The sequence below is a fragment of the Halichoerus grypus genome, chromosome X (assembly GCF_964656455.1).
Source record: "Halichoerus grypus chromosome X, mHalGry1.hap1.1, whole genome shotgun sequence".
NCBI classification, from domain to species: domain Eukaryota; kingdom Metazoa; phylum Chordata; class Mammalia; order Carnivora; family Phocidae; genus Halichoerus; species Halichoerus grypus.
In genome coordinates, this window is record NC_135727.1 from 87,385,368 (window position 1) to 87,404,472 (window position 19,105).

General features: G+C 47.3%; 1 protein-coding gene across 16 annotated transcripts in view; it reads left to right on the forward strand.

The window, feature by feature from the left end:
• The first annotated feature begins 331 nt into the window (after nucleotides 1-331).
• The window catches only part of FAM156A (family with sequence similarity 156 member A), a 41,571-nt gene continuing 22,797 nt past the window's right edge, over nucleotides 332-19,105 (forward strand). For 2 of the 16 annotated variants that reach the window (XM_036070422.2, XM_078064617.1), the window contains exons 1-3: nucleotides 353-419; nucleotides 8,595-8,769; nucleotides 13,196-13,260. The gene's annotated coding sequence lies outside the window, so the exon portion shown is untranslated. The other 14 variants (XM_078064608.1, XM_078064612.1, XM_078064609.1 and 11 more) reach the window with 14 other exon arrangements.

Below are 19,105 nucleotides of genomic sequence, written 5' to 3' on the forward strand. Positions count from 1 at the left end.
AACAATCCATTGTGTAGGTGACAACACCGAAGGTCTGCATCAGCCACGGTTCCCAGCGGAGGCGCTAATAGCGCCGCCGGGTCCTTCCCCGCCCGCTGCACTCCATTCTCCTGGCCCATCTGAGCCCGAGTGGACAGCCGGTGTGAGGCCTCCGCCTTCCCTTCACTTCGCCGATTCCACCCCTCCGTCTCTACATGGTCACGTCCAGCTGAGCAACAACCGGGCGAGGGATTGGCTCTCCACTGTGGGGGGGCGGGGTCAGAGACTTTCTACGCGGTGATTGGTTCCGGTGAGATGGCCGGCGTAAACCCTTCCGGGGCGCACAGTGCCTACTAGTCCCCGCCTCCGTCCTCGCCTGCCCAGTTCCTATTGGTCGTCTGGCTGGGGTGGGCAAGACGCTGGCGGAGCTGGAACTCGGGGTGAGGGGTGTGTGTGGTGTTTGTGTGTGCGTGCGTGTGTGTGTGTGGCCTTTCAGAGTGTAGAATTTTTCTCCGAGTTGAACTGCTCACCGACCGACTGCCCCGAGGGGCTGAAGATGCTGCCCTAGTCGGTGGCGAGGTTCCGCGCAACAGCTGTGTCTGGCGGCGGACGCGCGCGGTGACCGTGCCGTCTTCACGTGAGCTCTTTCAGTCTTGTTCAGCCGGGCGCGTCTGGCGCGGTGCCGTCAGTCCTCCAGGTGCAATCAATTAATGTCCAGGGCGAGGTCTGTGCGCTTGGTTGGCGTCCCTGCCTAGGAAGAAGTGGAGTGTGTCAGGCAGTTTGGGGATGTGTATCGCTACAGGTAGGTCAGTACAGATGCAGTTTGGGTACATTTGATCTTTCTGAGGCTTTGGGGGGATTGTGAGTGAATGGGCTATGCTGTCTGAGTGGATTGTGTACGCCATGGGATAAGGTGTTTTAGGCTGTGTGTGTCTGTATATCTGGGGGTGCACTTTCTGAGCGTTTTGTGCATTGGTGTCCCTGGGTTTGAGATCTCTGTGTTGGCAGCTGCACCCTAGGGTGTGAGGTCTCTGAGCTGTGTGTGATTCTGGGTTTCAAGTTGTGATGTCTCTGAGCTGCCTGGGGTGGGGGGCACTGTCTTAAGGTGTAAAGGATCTGAGCTGTTGGGGAGTCTGTGTGCGAGGTACGTGTAGGTTCTCTCATTTGTCTGGGGGCTTTCTCTGAAGGTTCTGTGATGTTTCCGAGTTATTTGAGCTTAAATGTCTTTCTGTTTTTGGAGGTCTTTGTATTAGCTTGGGAGGTGTCTGCATGGTTTGGGAGTCTCTCTAGGATGTGACGTAGCTGAGCAGATTTAATTTGTGTCCTTAGAGTGAAGACGTTGGTCTGTTGGCGTGTGGGAGTTGTCTCAGTGTGTATGATCTCTGTTGCTTTGGGGAGTCTGTGACTCAAGTTGTGAGCTCGTTGTGCAGGGATTTTGGGGATCTTTTTTAGGTTGTGTTCAGTGATCTGTTTTTGTTGTCTCTGGGTATCTGAGCTGTTTGGGCTCTGTGTCTCAGAAGTAAAATCTTTGACCTTTGTGGTTGTGAGGTCTCTGTCCAGGAACCGAGGGTTTTGGAACGTGGCAGATATGATTCCAAAGCCCAGAGCCCCAAATCCTGTTTGTGTCATTGGGCAAGTCACCTGTCTCCTGAAGCCTGAATATGGATCACAATCAATAAAATGGGGCCAGTGCCTGTCTTGGAGGGTACCTGTGCAACTTAGAAGTGTGTGTCAGGGTCCTGACTCCCAGCCATCGTTCCCCAAGAATTTTCTGATCACCTGCTGTGTGCCTGAGTACTTTTCTAGGAGTTGGAATACAACACAGGACAAAACTGACAAAGTCTCGCATTTCATAGAGTTAGCCAGTGAGTATATGTTGACTATCAGAGGGTGGCAAGTGCTCCATAGAAAGATAAGGCGGTTAGAGGAAAGAGTATGTGGGGAGCATGTTGTTACTGATTCAGGGTGATGAGGGAAGGACTCCCTCAGACGGTAATGACTGAGCAGAGGCCTGAGGAAGTGAAGGAGCAGGCCGTGGAACCACCTGCATTGTTAGAACACTGGAGGCAGAAGGTACAGCAGCAGGTGCAACAGTGCTGAGGGGAAATCCACTGGGTGTGTTCCTGGATATCAAGGAGTCCTGTGATGCTGGTCAAAGCCCTCGTCGCTGGGTTTGACACATAGAGCTCATCGAAAGGTGTCTGGTGTTGCTGTCTCTGTTTCTCCCACAACCTGTGAGGGAGGTGGGCTTCATCCCCATTTTACAGACAGAGGACCCAAGGCTCCGAGAAGTGCACGGAATCTGCTCTCCTGCTTACACCTGAAATTGCTAAAAGAGGGGGAAACCTTGTGCTCCGCCACGAGAGACAGAGGGCTTGAGTGTCAGAGCTGCAGGGTGGATGCCGTCCACACTGGATGTCAGCCAGCCAGCTGATGTAAATGATCATACGGGAATCATGACCCTCATTACCTTTCTACATTTGATGGAGGTCAGGACTGAGAAAGAACAGGGGTAGAGAAGAGAGGCAGGAAGAGGAAGCTGGAGAGCAGGGAGGGGAAAAAAAGCACTGGCTTCATGATATTGCCCAGATTTAGCCCAGTTCACCTTAATTAACTGATTGTACTGAGGTATATTCACCTCTTCCCCTCCCCTTTCTTTCCCTTCTCTTCTCTTCTGTGCCTGAGCAGTTCAGCGCTAAAGCCCTTCGGTGCTACAGAGCAAGGCAAGTGTATGTGTGGAGGGGCATCCCCTACTTGAGGAGTCAGAGCCCAGGCACAGTGGCAAGGGCATCCATACATAGGAGCAGGCTGCACTGGGGACAGAGCCCAAGGTGGTGAGGAGGATGTCCCTGGGGGTTGGATGGGGAGAAGGCCAACTGGCTCAAGGATTCTAACTCGAGTGGTGTATGGAGGTCAAGGTCAGGGAGTGGTTCAGCAGAGCATGTGAGGGTGGGCCTCTGTCGTGCAGGAGGGATGGCTTATATACAGTGGGATTCATCAACTCAGTAAATGTGTAAAAAGATACTGGGAGACATGACTCTCGCTCTTGGAAAACGGAGTTTCAGATACAGAAGGGAAGAAAACAAACAAATTCTGAGGTGTTACATTGCGATTGGAGGTCTCCATGTGAACTCACGCTTTTCGGTATGTATGTGTGCATATAGGCATAGATCGATAGATACAGATGTTCATACGCGTGTGTGTTGGGATGGCAGAGGGAAAGGAGAAATGAGCCTGGCTCAACTTGTGGTACCAGTAATAAGGGACAGGTCAAGGAAGGATTGGCTGCTGTCAGAAGGACACACAAAATTGCTTGAAGGGGCTCCCACTGGAACATGCTGGGGATAATTCTGTTTTTTCCGCTTTATTGAGATACTATTGATACATAACATAAGTAAACGTAAGGTATACAAGGTGATGATGTGATACATGTATACACTGTGAAATATTTACTATGTAAAGTTAGCTAACACTCTGTTCTTTCACATAATGACCATTTTTTGTGTGCTGATAACATGTAAGATCTACTCTCTTAACTTTCCATATCTAATACAGTATTGTGAGTGATAGTCACCGTGCTGTCTATATACATTAGATCCCCATAACTTATTCATCTTCGGGCTGGAATTTTGTACCGAAGACCAGCGTTTCCCCCCAACCTCTGGCAAACACCATTCTCATCTCTATTTCTATGAGTTTGCTTTTTAAATTTCCACATATGTGACAACGTAAGGTATTTATCTTTGTCTGTCTGACTTACCTCAGTATAAAGCCTTCAGGGTCCATCCATGTAGTTGCAAAAGGCAGGATTTTCTTCTTTTTTTGTGGCCAAATAATATTCCATCGTGTATCTATAGCACATTTTCGTGATCCATTGATCCCTCCATGGACACTGATGTTGTTTCCGTATCTTGGCTGTTGCTGCGTAGTAAATCATAAAATTGGTGTTACTCCTCCAATTTCCTTTTTCTTTTTCAAAATTATTTGACTATTCTACTTCCTTTGCCTTTCCACCTAAACTTCGTAATCAGTGTATATTTCCAAAAAAGTCCTACTGGGATTTTTGATTGGAATTGTATTAATATGATGGATCCCTTTGGGACCTGTTGACATCTAAATTATACTGACTTTATCAACCCATGAACACAGTATGTGTCTCCATTTGTCCAGGCCTTCTTGTACTTCTTTCCTCCTCTTTTTGTAGTTTAGGGCATACGGATCCTGTGTATGTTTCGCTAGGTTTGAGGGGGGAAGCTATTTTAAGTGGTATGTGCCAGTGATTTCTGCTTTTTGTTTTGTTAGGTAATTGTTCATTGCTAGCATGTAGAAATTTGCTTGACTTTTTGTGTTGAGCTTGTATGCTGCAACAGCGTTGGATGCACTTACTGGTTCTAGGAGGTTTTTTGTTTAATTTCATGGGATTATCTGTGTACATAATCATGTCATCTGTGAATTGGAACAGTTTTATTTCCTCCTTCCTGATCTTTCTTTTTTCTTTCCTTTCTGGAATGGCTAGGATTTCCAGCAAATATTGAATAACAGAGGGGAGAGTGGATATCCTAGCCTCATTCCTGGTCTTAGGGAGAAAACATGTAGTCTTTCTCCATTAAGTAGGATGGGAGGTGTAGGTATTTTTGTAAGATGTTTTAAATCCAGGTTAAGAAAACTCCCTTCTGTTCCTGGTTTGCGGACTTGTTCTATCATGAATGGCGGTTGAATTTTGTCAAATGCTTTCTCTGCATGAATTGATATGATCATGTGGTTCTTTTTTTGATACGCTAATATAATTGATTTATTAATTGACTTTTTAAAAGATTTATTTACTTATTTTTAGAGAGAGCGAGAGTGCCTGGGAGTGTGGGGGGGGGGGAGGAGCAGGGGGAGAGGGACAAGCAGGCTCCCTGCTGAGCATGGAGCCCAAGGCAAGGCTTCACCCTAGGACCCTGAGATCATGACCTGAGCCAAAACCAACAGTGGGACACTTCACCAACTGAGCCACCCAGGTGCCCCTATTCATTGATTTTTGAATACTGCACTGCCTTTGCATTTCTAGGATAAACCCAACTGGGTCGTGTTGTATTATTCTTTTTATATATTATTGAATTGGATTTGCTAGTACTGTCTTTGTCTGATTTTGGTGTCAGGGTAATGGTGATCTGATAAAATGATTCAAGAAATGTTCCCTGTCTTCTATTTACTTGAAGGGGTTGTATAGAATTGCTGTTGTTTCTTCTTAAATGTGTGGTAGGATTTTCCAGAGAAACCGTCAGGGCCTGGAGATTTCTTTCCTGAAAGTTTTTAAAAGATAACATTTTTAAAATAATGTGTATGTTTTTCAGATAATCTGGGTGGTGTTTTGTTTTGTGTGTTTTTTTGTTTTTTTTTTTTTTTTGGTTGAGTTTTAATAGTCGGTGTCTTTCAAGCAATTGATTGTTTCATCTAAGTTGCCAAATGTAGGTACATAGTTATTTGTTAGAATCTTTTCGCTGTAGAGTCTGTAACCTATTTCTTTCCTCATAGTGTTAAGTTGTATCTTTCCTTATCTTTCTTTCTGTGTCAGTCTGGATAGAAATTTATGAATTTTACTGACCTTTTCAAAGAACCAGCTTTTGGTTTCAATGACTATTCTTTTCCTGATAACTGTTCTAATGTCTGTTTCCCTTATTTACTTGCTTTGAGTTTATTTTCTTTTTCTAGTTTCTTAAGGGGGAAGCTTTCATTATTGATTTGGGTCCTTGATTCTTTCTAATGCAAACATTTGATGCTGTACATTTACTGCCCAACGCTGCTGTAGCTGCATCCTGCAAATTTGGATATGTTGTATTTTCATTTCCATTCAGTTCATCTGATAAGGGGTTAGTATCCAGAATATTCTCTAATTTCCCTTGAGACTTGCCCTTTGCGCGCCCCATGGATTATTTAGAAGCGTGTGGTGTAATTTCCTTGTGTTTGGAGATTTTCCTCTTCACTTTTTCTTACATACTCGTAGTTTTTCTCTTCTGCTCAGGCAACATTCTCCGTATGATTTCAACTATTTTATAACTTGTGATATTTGGCCTTCGGCTCAGGTCATGATCCCAGGGTCCTGGGATCGAGCCCCGCATCGGGCTGTTCGCTCAGCGGGAAGCCTGCTTCTCCCTCTCCCACTCCCCCTGCTTGTGTTCCCTCTCCCGCTGTGTTTCTCTCTGTCAAATAAATAAATAAAATCTTAAAAAAAAAAAACCTGTAATATTTGTTTTATGACCCAGGATGCAGGGTACCTTGGTAAAACTCCCATATGCCCTTGAAAAGAATGTATATTCTGCCGCTGCTATGGGAAGGGTTCTGTACTTGTCGCTTACATCCAGGTAGTTCACGGTGTTGTTCAGTTCATCCACATATTGCTGATTTTCTCCTGTTCCTTCTGCATATTACTGAGAGAGTGTTGAGCTCTACAGCTATCATTTGTAGATTTGTTCATTTATCCTTCCCTTCTGTCTGACTTGGTGATGCATCTCGAAGCATTGTTGTTGGGTGTTGTGCAGAGAAGAGTTAACATAGCAGGCCCGAAACCGCTATCCTTGCAGAGATCAGCATGCTGGCCCTTACCTTGCATCCGGGAACTTGAATTTCGGAAGGCTTCCCACCATTCCCTACCCGAGCAGGATGCTTTACTCTTCCTAAACTGTCCAAACAATATGTTTCATGCTAAACACCTGCTTTCCTTCTGGAAATCTGAAATCTCTGTACGTGCTAGGCAGAGAGTGCCTCTGTGTCCAGCCCCCAAAACAAACCTCAGACACGGTGTTAGTCATGAGCTTCCCTGGTAGACAGCGTTTCGTGTGACTTACCATGATTTGTTGCTGGAGGTACAAATAGCATGACTCTACTGGGAAAGGACTCTTGGAAGCTTGCACTGGTTTCCTCCAGATGTTACCCAGGGGCCCTTTTCCCCTGGGTAATTTTGCTTTGTATCCTTTTGCTGTAATAAATCTTAACCCTGAGGATGACTGTGTGCTGAGTCCTTTGGGCCCTCCTGGGGATTCACCGAAAGCAAGGGTGGTCTTGGGACGTCGGAAACAGCGGTGGTAGCCGTGGGACTCACTAGCGAGAAGACCCTGCCTCACTAAAATGTGCTGAAAGACTTCTCTGAGTAAGGGAAGGCTGACGCGGTAGAGGGGATGAACCGTTTGTGCCCAGTGACTGTGGATATACCCATGGTATGAAGCAGCAGCTCAACTGTTGTAGCCACCTTAGGACTTGGGGCTTGATTTTCTCAGGGCCAGGCAAGAGGATACAGACCTTCCCAAAGGTGAGCTTTGGGTCAGCCAAAAATGTTGAAAGTTTAACACGCTCTCTCCTCCCAAGTGGGAGGAAACAGATTTAATCAGTTCCCTGAGCCAGAAAAAGCTTTCCGTAAACTAGAGGCAAAGACGGGGTGGGGGGGAAAGCACTCCAGCCTTTTCCTCACCTTGCTTACTGCCGCTGTGGCTGGCCCTCCCCCCATTCCAACCAGGAAGCCCCCTGGCCCCTGTGTGGTCACCGGCAAGTGTCCGTTTACTGCTAGCAGTTTCCATAAACTTTCAGTGAGAGGGGAAAAGGGAGGATTTCAAAATGGCTTCGAACATTGTGGCTGTTGGCGTCTGGATGCATTGAGAAAATTGATTCAAGATGTGAGGCAGGGCCGCTGTTCAATGCAGCTGCGCCCAGCAAGGGAACGACCTTTTCTAGCCTGGTCGCTGCATGAATGAGAGAGACAAAAAGGGCAGGAGGTGATGTAAACCCATTTTGAAAATGTTGAAAATTCAGGATTTCATCCTGACAGTCCCTAATGATCACGAGTCTTTGTCGTTATGCAATAGGTTTTTCTATGCAAACGCTTTTGTCCCTTTTGAGAACAGCCCCTCCATACAAAAGGTTTAGAGGAGAGGAGGGGATAAGTAAAGAAATGTGAAAGTTCGATTTCAGAATTGTACACGCTGATTTTGTAACAGTGGAGAAAACGCAAACCTGGCACCTGGGGAGAGGCAGCGGGAGGAAGCAAAGACATTAATGACCTCTGTTTGTCCAAACTGTTCCTGGAAACTGTCTATTTTTTGTTAAGATTAAATTTATTTATTTGACAGAGAGAGCACAAGCAGGGGGAGCAGCAGAGGGAGAGGGAGATGCTCCATCCCTGGACCCTGGGATCACGCACGACCTGAGCCAAAGGCAGACGCTTCACCCACTGAGCCACCCAGGCGCCCCCTGTCTGTTTTGTTTTGAAGAAATACTCGCAGTGCAGTCTTTCCCAGTGGCTGTGAGCACTTTGATGCAAACTGGCTGCTGAGCCTGCAGCCACGCCTGCCAGAGCTCTGACTGTGGGACAGCAGGCGTGGCCCCAGCTCTGGGGCTCTGCCTGCGCCGCACTTCCACATGACCTCCTCCCTCGGAAGGAGGTGAACTGGTGTGTGGACAGGCCACACTTTTGGAACTGACTGCCTCCAGGCAGCCCTCTGAAAGCAAGGGCTCAGACGGGGAGTCCTGGAGGGGAAGGTCCCGTGGTGGGAGGCCACAGCGAGGCCCTGGTGAGCTGTATCGCCTGATTCGTGTGTGTCCAGCTCTGGGCTCCCTAACAGTTGTAAACTCTGTTCCAGGAGTGTCGCGTGTGCCCTCTGCGATTACACTTCGTGTGTGCGCGCTCTGCCTAGCCTGCCGCTGCCTCAGCCTGGAAGACTTTCAGGTCCGCTTCTGCTTCCCGCCCAGAGTATGCTGTGCCTGAATTTGTGCCTCAGGCCAGCTAAAAACAAGGTTCAGACAGACACTTAAGCAGTAAGTTATCTCTTTTACTACGTTAGACTTTTATGGTTGGTGAGAATTGTTTGAACTGGTCAAATCTGGGACCCCTGAGGGATGTAGTGGGAGATGAGTACCGCAGGCTGCTGGGACCCTGCTGCAGGGGTCCTAAGACAGGCCTGTGGCACTCGCGTCCCGCCCTCTGCAGCCTGACATGCTTCAGTCTGGACATGGTTCTGTCGTGTGGTTCGTCATTATGACGCGGGGTCCAGCCATTCCCAGTTTCCTTCAGTTCCACAGGTGTGGACTGGCCTTCTGCTAAGTGTCGGGGCCTCCGGCCTGAGGACACCACGATGAACTGGGTGTGTGTCCAACCTTCCAAGAAGGAGGTAGGAGTCTGGTGAGGGAGACAGACATGGAAGCAAAGTGGCAGTGGTTAAGCTGGTTTTGTTCGGCCGCTCCTGGCAGATCACACGATGAACATCTCCCACTGAATTCTTCCCGTCCTTTCCCAGCATATCGTGCAGAAGCTGCATCTGGTCCGTACACTTGGGTTCCCCTCATCCTGTCTCCTCCATGCACAGCCGCAGCTACCGAGCCAGAACTGGCATGTGGTCGCAGACTCAAAGCCAAGAAGGGAATGGCTTTCGCCGATGTGTTTTCCAAAACGGTCAAGGGTTATTGGTACCTTTCCGGGTAAAACAACATGCCAGTTTCCCTCCGTTTACAGGGAAGTTACATTCATGGAGAATCCAGTGCATTGAAGTCTCTGCAAAAAAGGTTTGCATCCCTGCAACTTTCCCTTCCTAAATGCCGGGACCTCCCTTCCATCATTTCAACAATCAAAATTGCCCTCTGAACTTTTCAAAATGCGCCAGTATTTTGGTTTAAATATTAAGTATTATTATTGCAGGTACCCTCCCCCCAAAGCCTCGTATTCACAACGGAAGGATAGGAATGTTGTGGTCCTTGCCTGCATTTGGTCAGAGGAAATAGTGTGGCAGCGTGGAGGAGGGCACAGTGCCCCCCAGGAAGGATTCCGGGCACCTTCCTCTTCTGTCTGCTTACTGTGATGAGAAAATGTTTCTGGGACAGCTAGGGTGTGAGGTAAAGCTTTGTTTCGGGGGTCACCACTGCCATGGGATGTCAGTGCCCAGGATGGTTTTGTGGTAGTCATGGCTCTTAGCTCCTGGACCTGGGCTTCTCCTCGTTGATGAGAAGCCTTTCCACGTGCGGACAGCAGAGGGGGGGCTGGGCTAGGGCTTGAAGCTACTGTCCTGTTTGGGCCAGCAGGTGAGATCACAGACGGACAGCTGCAAGGAGAAGAGGGAGACGATCTTCTAAGGTCAGGGGCAGGTTTCTGGCAGGGGAAGGGAAGACATTGGCCCCAAGTTCTGGTTGCTCCAGGCTGATGTGGAATGGAGCGTGGGTGCGAGAATGAACCGAAGGCTGAGAGGAGGTGGGGATAATAGATCGCATAACCTCACATCATACGGGATGCATGGTCCTCGAGAAAAGCCCATGCCGTCGTGGGATCTAAATGTCATCTCCTGTCACCATCCCCATCCACTGGCCTTGAAGAAAATGTGGTTTTGTTTTGTTTTTAAGATTTTATTTATTTATCTGACAGAGAGAGACACAGCGAGAGAGGGAACACAAGCAGGGGGAGTGGGAGACGGAGAAGCAGGCCTCCCGCTGAGCAGGGAGCCCGATGCGGGGCTCGATCCCAGGACCCTGGGATCGTGACCTGAGCTGAAGGCAGACACCCAACGACTGAGCCACCCAGGCGCCCCAAAGAAAATGGTTTTGAGATAAGACAGACGGAAGCCTTCAGGAAGAAAGGCCAGCGGGGTCATGATGTCTTCTCAGAACATGCACTGCCCTGCCCTTGCTTTGCCTCTCGCGCCGTGTTCATTATGTCCTTTCTTCTTGCCTGCTTTCACGCTGGTCTTCTCATGTGCGTGTCTGTCCAGAAAGTCAGTACCTTGGAGACAGGCTTGCTCCCAAAGGGGCCTAATAAAGTTCTTGAGTGTTTCCTAGGCAGAGTTAAAAATCCCAGATTCTAGGGCACCGTCGTAGCCACACTAAATGAGATTCACTGGGTGTGGATCAGAGTGTGTGCATTTTTTTTAAAGATTTTATTTATTCGTTTGAGACAGAGATACGGAGAGAGAGAGCATGAGCAGGGGGAGAGACAGAGGGGGAGGGAGAAGCAGACTCCCCGCTGAGCCAGGAGCCCGACGTGGGGCCCGATCCCAGGACCCTGGGATCATGACTTGAGCCGAAGGCAGACGCTTAACCATCTGCGCCACCCAGGCGCCCCAGCATGTGCATTTTTTCAGTGTTCCTGGGTTCTGACTCATGTGGGCAGCTTGTCTGGGAACTACTGGAGCAGGAGAATGGTCCTCTGTTTTTCCTGCCACCAGGCTTCTCTCTCCACTGTGAGGGTGCAGAAGCGACACCAGTTTGGTGCCTTCTCTGGTGCACAAACCCAACGCCTTTGGCTAGGAGACTGACGTCCTGTCTGCTGTTCTTAAGGAGGCTCTGAGAGTACTGTTTCCAGAAAGTCTCCTGAATCCAGTCCTGTCGAGCTTCCATCTACGTGATTGCTGTTGAAATCACATTTCTGTGTCCTGCGCGGTTCCATGCTATAAAACCAGTCTGGTCTGTGTTAGCCGTTATTCTAAATATTTTGCGGTGGCCATTGGAGCTTACCATTGATTGAAGAAATACACAGCAGGGTGAGTTTTCCACAACGCCTTCAGACCTGTGCCTCCACCACTTACAGCTGGGCGACACTGAGCACGTTCCGTAACATCCGTGAGCCTCGTTTCCTGTAGCAACATGGAAATACTAGTTAGTGGGGCAGTTTAGAGCACCTTCTGTGTTAAGACAAGGAAAGTTGTCAGGACAGCGCCTGGCATGTGGAGAGCTGTCAGTCAGTTCTAGCTGCTGTTCCTCTTGTCCTTCCCACATCTCCCCGAAGCGTGTTCCGGACAGATGGTGTCGAGACTACTTCTGACTCACTGGAGGGACTTGGCGCGATCACGTCAGCTCCTCAGGGACTCCAGAATTGAGTCGGGGGCGGGGGCACAGGGGACGGCGTATGTTTCTTAGCATAGTGAGTATTCAGCTCTCCTTATGGGTGATTATGAAGTCCGAGTGGAAACTTCTCTAGGGAATTAGACCAAGTGACCCGTTCATACGTCTTGTACGGTGGTTGGAAAAGTAAGTGGTCACTGGATAAGGATAGAACACGAGTCTGTGAATTTGCATAATCATGTCAAAGAGTGAAGTGTAAAGGCCAAAGAACCTCATCACGTGGCTTCTTTTCTTGCTGTTAGTTCTATCGAATCCACTTCTCCTGCATCAGATGGTCACAGGTGAATCCGGGAACGCTATGAAACTGTTACTAGGTCAGATTGTCATCGGTAAGACTTTATTTCTCATGGAGTTTTCACATGGCCAGTTTTATCGTGTGGATTTTTCTCTTCCACTAATATTCATTATTGATTGAACAAAAGGCCGATGTATTAATATGTTCTGAGCTCCAGCATGAGGAGATGGTAAACAGTGTTTTTGGAGAGTCTGAGGAAAGGGGCGGTGGGGAGGGAAAGGGAGAGGGCGAGGTGAAGGTATACTGGGGGCAGGAAGAGAGAAGTCGTGGCAAACAGGAGGGAAGGATGAGGGGCACAAGCAGAAAGCAGAAGTAAAGAGACACAGGAATAGAAGCTCACACGTCAGGAGGCTTACTATAGGCCTGGCATTGTTTTTAGCTCTTTCCCTACAGATAGACTTTTTTTTAAAGTCATTGACTAGTCACTGCAACACTGGGAGGTAAGTATTTTTAAGGTTGACATGCCCTGTTTACAGACCAGGAAACTGAGACACGTGGAGGTTAAGAGGGGAAGTAACTTACCCAAAGCCACCTAGCCAGCAAGGGCAGAGTCAGGGTGGTACCCAGGTCAGAGAGAAGCATAAAGAGACGTGGGATTTGGCCCTAAACTGCAGTGCACCTCCATGTCCAGTGTCCTCTGGCTCAAAAGACAGGTGAACGTGTGCAGTAGCTTAATCTGATTACACTGGATCTGGGTATGGATTGAACATGTTGTCTCTTCAGTGCATGAGACACTGTGGGGTGACAAGTCACTCTAGGCACATCACTAAGTGGGTGTCTGGTTCATATCAAGGTCTATACATGCGGACGTCAGCATCAGTATCCTCATCGTCATTATCATGATGGACAGTAGTTTATGGTATAATGTGAGGAAACAAAACAGCAGATGAAAGAGTGTAGAGGACCTCCCCACTCCAATCTCATGATTTAAAAAATGCATAGCATGAAGCCTGGAAGAGAGTACACCACATTAAGTCATTTACCCTAAGTGTGAGACGCTAGATAATTTGCAAATAACATTTTGTTCACTGTTTGATTTGCTGTATCTTCATTCTTGTTGCACAGCCAGTGTCTCTGGTACGAGTTTCCAGTCGTTTTTATGAAGACTGCGGCTTTGATACCCTTGCCAGGTGAACACCCAGTCCGGGCATTTAATGCAGAGAGGAGCGATGTGGTACAGTAGAGAGGAGCAGCGGGGGAAGCAGAGAGCTTTGGATGGAAGGTTAGCTAAGTCTGCAAGTGCTATGAAATCGCCCCAGAGGATGCAGGTCGAAACCAAACCAGACCAGACAGCAGCTTGCATGTCCCTGAGAGGAGACGGTTGTGCCGTTGACATGAGGATCTGCACTGAGGTTTCTTAGGCTTTCATTCTCTTTGGGCCCCTGCGGTGCAGCGGGGCAGCGTGTGGTTCTTATGAGGCAGCACTGCTTTGCGCCCTGCGGTGCATGAGAGTGGCAGCCTCACCTGAAGCATTCTCCTCCTGTGGGCCAGCTGGAGTACTTTTCTTGACGTCTGGAAGCTTACAGATTCAGACGAGAAAGCAGAAAGAAAATACACCGCCCCGTAGTTAGATCCAGCTCTCCTCCAGTAGACGCCTACATCGCCAGTGAGCCGCATGCACAGGTGTTGTAGACACTGGTTGGGAATTAGCAGGTTGGGTTGGGAGACTCCAAGGAGAACCATGGAAGTGAATAAAAGGTGAGAAAACACGTCAAGAGGGGACGAACAGCAGAAAACCGATTTTCTGGCCTTGCTTTTCTGCTAAGAGAGTAGCGTGCTCCATTATTGTGGGGAGAGGGCGCCCTGGCCCGAGGTCTGGGAGGGAATCACTGCAGGTGGTGATGAGCATTCTGAGGACCCACCATCGGCGGTAACAAGGGGACACCGAGTGTGTGCAGGCACAAAGGTCCCAGCCTTGACCTTAGACTCAGAAAGCTTCTTAGCCCCGCTGACAGTCATGCTGCTTCACCTTACAGAAGCTCAGAGCCACCATCTAGCAAAACTGCTGGTGCTCCTCCACCTCCTGATCCCCTCAGGGTGTCTGCCCAGGCACTGCTCACTGATCTGCATGGGTATGATGGTGACTGTGTGTGTGTGTGTGTGTGTGTGTGTGTGTGTGTAACAAACACAGGGAGAGAGACTCCATTCATTTAACTGTGATTCACCAAGTCCCCAGCCACTGTCTAGACACTGTGTTGGGTGCCTGGGGGATAGAATGAATAAAGACACTTCCCTGTTTTCGTGGCGTTTGTGCCAAATCACAAGAGAATAGTTCCTCTAACCATCATACACAGAAACATAAAAATTACGCCTGTGATTAGTGGTGCCAAAGAGGTGCATTTTATGGAGGTATGATTGATAGGTAGAGCTGCATGTATTTCGTGTGTACAACTTGATGAGTGTGTATGCAGATGTCTGCCATCACTGCCATCAAGGACGTAGATGTAGCCATCACCTCCCACAGTTTCCTCCCACCCCCTTTGTTCTTGTGGGTGTGGTTGTTACTATATTACCATCATTAGTGGTAAGAACACTTAACATAAGATCATCTCTTAGCGATTTTAAGTCTACAACACGGTATCATCAGCTAAAGGCACTGCGCTGTAGAGTAGATCTCCAGAACCTATTTTTCTGGCATAATTAGAACTTTGGACCTTTGACCATCACATCCCCACTTACCCCTGCCCCAACCCCTGGCAACCATCGTTCTATGCTCTGCTTCTAAGAGTCTATTTTAGATTGCGTGTATAAGTGAGATCACGCAGTGTTTGTCTTTCTGTGTCTGGTTTATTTTACTTAAGCCATCATGCCCACCGGGTTCGGACGACATGCTCTTATCCGTAGAAAACCCTGAAGACTCTGACAAAGACCAGACCAAACCAAAACAACCGTTAGAACTAAGGAACAAATTCAGTAGTGTTGCTTTCATTTGTAAAAAGAGTTTACTGGATATGAGATTCTTGGTTGTTGAGCATTTTCAATGATTATCCCACTTCCTTCTGGCCTCCATTGTTTCTGCTGAGAAGTCTGCTGTTAATCTGATTGGATTGCCCCCGTAAGTGAGAGGTCATTTTCTCTTGTTGTTTTCAAGAGTTTCTCCTTGCCTTTGGCTTTCAGCATTTTTCCTATGATATGTCTGAATCTCTTCTCGTTTCTCCTGTCTGGAGTTCCTTCAGTTTCTTTCAGGCAGTTTCCTTTTGAATATTTTTTCTGCTCCTTTCTGTCTGTGTTGTGGCATTCTCATGCTCTCTGTGGGCGTTCCTAAGAGTGTCCCACATTCCTGTGCAGCTCAATTTATTTTCCTCATTTGTTTTCCTCTCTTTCTTCAGATTCAGTGATCTCTGTATGTCTGTCTTCAAGATGGCTAAATCTTTCTCTGGTAGTTCAACAACTGTCGATCCCCTTGAGTGAGTTTTTGACTTCAGTTATTGCACTTTTCAACTCCAGAACTTCTATTTGGTTCTTTTTGATAATTGTTCTCTCTTTATTGTTATTCTCTATTTGATGGGACATTTTCATCATACCTTCCTTTACTTCTTTGATTGAGGTTTCCTTTTGTTCTCTGGACCTATTTATAACAGCAACTTTGAATTCCTTGTCAAATCTGACATCTGGTTGCAACCACAGGCAGTTTCTGTTGCTCGCTTATTCATACCTTCCTGTTTCTTTGCATGTATCCTAAGTGTTTTTTCTTGTCTGGAAACCTGACAATCTAAAATAGTCCGGTTGCTACACTATCTAAAATATTATAGCAATTCTGGGTACTGGACCGTCACACCCCTTCCTGGGTTTGTTATTGCTGTTAGCTTGTTTAGTTGTTTAGTGTCTGGCTGGTTTATTTAGAGTCTCTTTTCACTCCTCACTCTCCCCCTAGCCTCGCCCCCCATCCTAGCTGTGTTATGCTTCAGGTTTGACTCCTCAGGGAGAGCCGACACGGGTATGCCCGCTGTCACCTTGGGATGACTGGTTTGGGCGGGGCTGTCTTTGATTGTCTCTTTCCCTGACCAAACCCAGCTATCCAGGTCCACTAACTGGGGGCTGCTTCTACTGTTTTCAACAGTGCCCTGGCTGTCTTGCTTCATAATATGAACCTGTGAAATCCCCACTCCTTTGAAGGGCCAGCTGTCAAGGTTAGTGTCTGAGATTTTGTTCTGACCCTAGGCAGGCTCCTTCCAGCTGTCTCTTCTCCCTGATTGTGTCAGGTAATCCAGCCAGCCTACAGTTGATCCTCTGTGTCCAGGAATTCCACCAGTCTCCTCCGGGTTGCCTTTTACCACAGCCTCCACTGTTTTGAAAGTGCCCCTAGGCCTAACCTTCGAAACACTCCATTGCAAATGGAATTCATTCCTCTGAGAGGAGCTCTCTGCTTCAAAACCTCTGAGCCACAATTCTGTAGTTGGGGAGTGGGGACGATGGTGGCACACTTCCCTTTCCTGGTTTTTAGTAGTATACTATGTAGTGTTGCTTTTTACAATGTCCGTTTTTGATTGTTTATGGCCGGTATATACAAACAATTGACTTTTGCATACTGATTTTGTATCTTGTTACTTTGCTAAACTGGCCTCTTAATTCAAGTAACTTTTCTGTGGATTCTTTTTATGGAGTCAGGTTTTGCCTGTGAATAATGCCTGTGTTACTTCTTTCTTTCTTCTTGACCTTTTTATTGGCTAGAACAGCCAGTAAACTATCGACTAGAAGTGGCAAAAGTACACATACTTGCCGTGTTCGCTGTCTTAGAAGGGAAGCATTCAGACCTTGACGATTCACGATTACATTAGCTTTCGATCTTTTTGTAGGTGCCAATTATCCGTTTAAGGATGTTGCCATAGACTGAACGAATATTGCCGTCTCCCCAACATTCATGGTGAAGCCTTTCTCCAGTATGATGGTAATTGGAGGTGGGGCCTTTGGGAGATGATCAGGTCATGAGCATGGAGCCCACACGAACAGCATTAGCACCCTTATAAAAGAGACCCCTGAGAGCTCCCTCAGCCCCCCTGCCATGTGAGGAGAAGAAGTCAGCAGTCTGTGTGGCAGGACGCAGGGCCTCGCCTGATGCCGAATCTGCTGGCACCTTGATCTTGGGCTTCCCGGCATCCGAAAGTGTAAGAAATACATTTCTCTTATTTCTGTAACTCATCCAGTCTATGGTAGCTTTGTTACATCCCCCCCTAAGAGACTAAGATGGAAACCCCTCTCTATTCCTGATTTGCTAGGAGTTTTTCTCAGGTACATTTTATCAAATGCTTTTTATGCATCTGTTGAGATGCTCATATATTTTTAGTCTGTTATTATGGTCGGTTAGAGTGATTGATTATCAAACACTCAACCCGTCTTGAAGCCGTAGAGCAAATGCCATTTCACTATGGTATTTTATCTTTTGTATATATCGTTGGTTTCAAACAGCTAATTTATTTTGGATTACTGCATCTGTGCTCATGAGTTACATTGCTCTTGTTAGCCTTAAAAGTAAAACAGCCAGTTATTTTACCAGCCAAAAAAAAAATGGGTCTATTCAGGAATAGTGGAGAATTAGAAATTGGAACAAGCAACCTAAGGCAAAATCCTAGGCAAGTCCAACAAACAAAGGAGAGGAATGTTATTTTATGGAGAAGGAGGAAGTCGGAAGGGGTTGTTTTGAACAAAAGTCCATTGGAGAAAAAGCAAGAGTTCAGAATGATGACAGGTTCTCATTGGCTGCGTTGCAGGGGTAATTGCTATCTTGTAGGCGATGCTGTGTTGGGGCCTGGAATTGAGGTTCTTTCATGTTGATTAGTCTTCTGTTGGGTCTGTAATGGACAGCCCTTCCTGTAATTGATGTTGAGCAGTATGGCTCTCCCTTCTAGGCTCTGAACTCTATAGTGATATTTCCCTTTATGTTTTTTCACAGTCTGTAATTTATAACAAACGTCTTGTCTTGCTTTGATGTCGGGATGTTGCTGGCTCTATAACATGCTTTAGGACGTGTAACATCATCTTCAGTTACCTGGAAGATTTTGTACAAAACTGGCATTATTTCTTCCATCTGTGTTTAACAGAATTTATTTTTTTTTTATAGATTTTGTTTATTTGACAGAGAGAGAGAGCACAAGTAGGCAGAGGGGCAGGCAGAGGGAGAGGGAGAAGCAGGCTCCCCGCTGAGCAGGGAGCCCATGTGGGACTCGATCCCAGGACCCTGGGATGACGACCCGAGCCGAAGGCAGCCGCCTAACTGACTGAGCCACCCAGGCGCCCCTGATAGAATTTAAACAATGAAGCCACTTAAGCCTTGAGTTTTTTGTGAGAGAATGGTTTTTTGTGTTTGATTTATTGAATTCATTCTCTTTGACAGGTATAGGGCCGTTCGTGTTAACTATGTCTTTTTTTTTTTTTTTTTAAAGATTTTATTTATTAATTTGAGAGAGAGCACAAGCAGGGAGAGAGGCAGAGGGAGAGGGAGAAGCAGACTTCCCCGCTGAGCTGGGAGCCCGACGTGGGGCTCAGTCTCAGAACCCTGAGATCATGGCCTGAGCCAAAGGCAGACAGACACTCAACCATCTGAGCCACCCAGGCGTCCCCGTGTTAACGACTTCTTGACTGAGGTTTGCTAGCTAGTGTCTTTCAAGGAGTTTTCCCATTTCATCTTTGTTCGGATAATATTTTTAATAATATTTTCTTATCCAATTCATCTCTAAAGGATCTTTATTGATGTCCCCTCTGGCAAAACTGATATTAGTCATCTGTGTCACTCTGCCCTCATTCATTTTTTTAACGATTTTATCTGTTTCTTTGACAGAGCCACAAGCAGGGGGAGCGGCAGAGGGAGACAGAGAAGCAGGCTTCCCACTGAGCAGGGAACCCGACACGGGGCTCGATCCGGACCCTGGGATCATGACCTGAGCCAAAGGCAGACTCTTAATCGGGCCAAGCCACCCAGGCGCCCCTGCCCTCGTTCATTTTTATCACTCTGGCTAAACCTATTAGATTTACTGATCT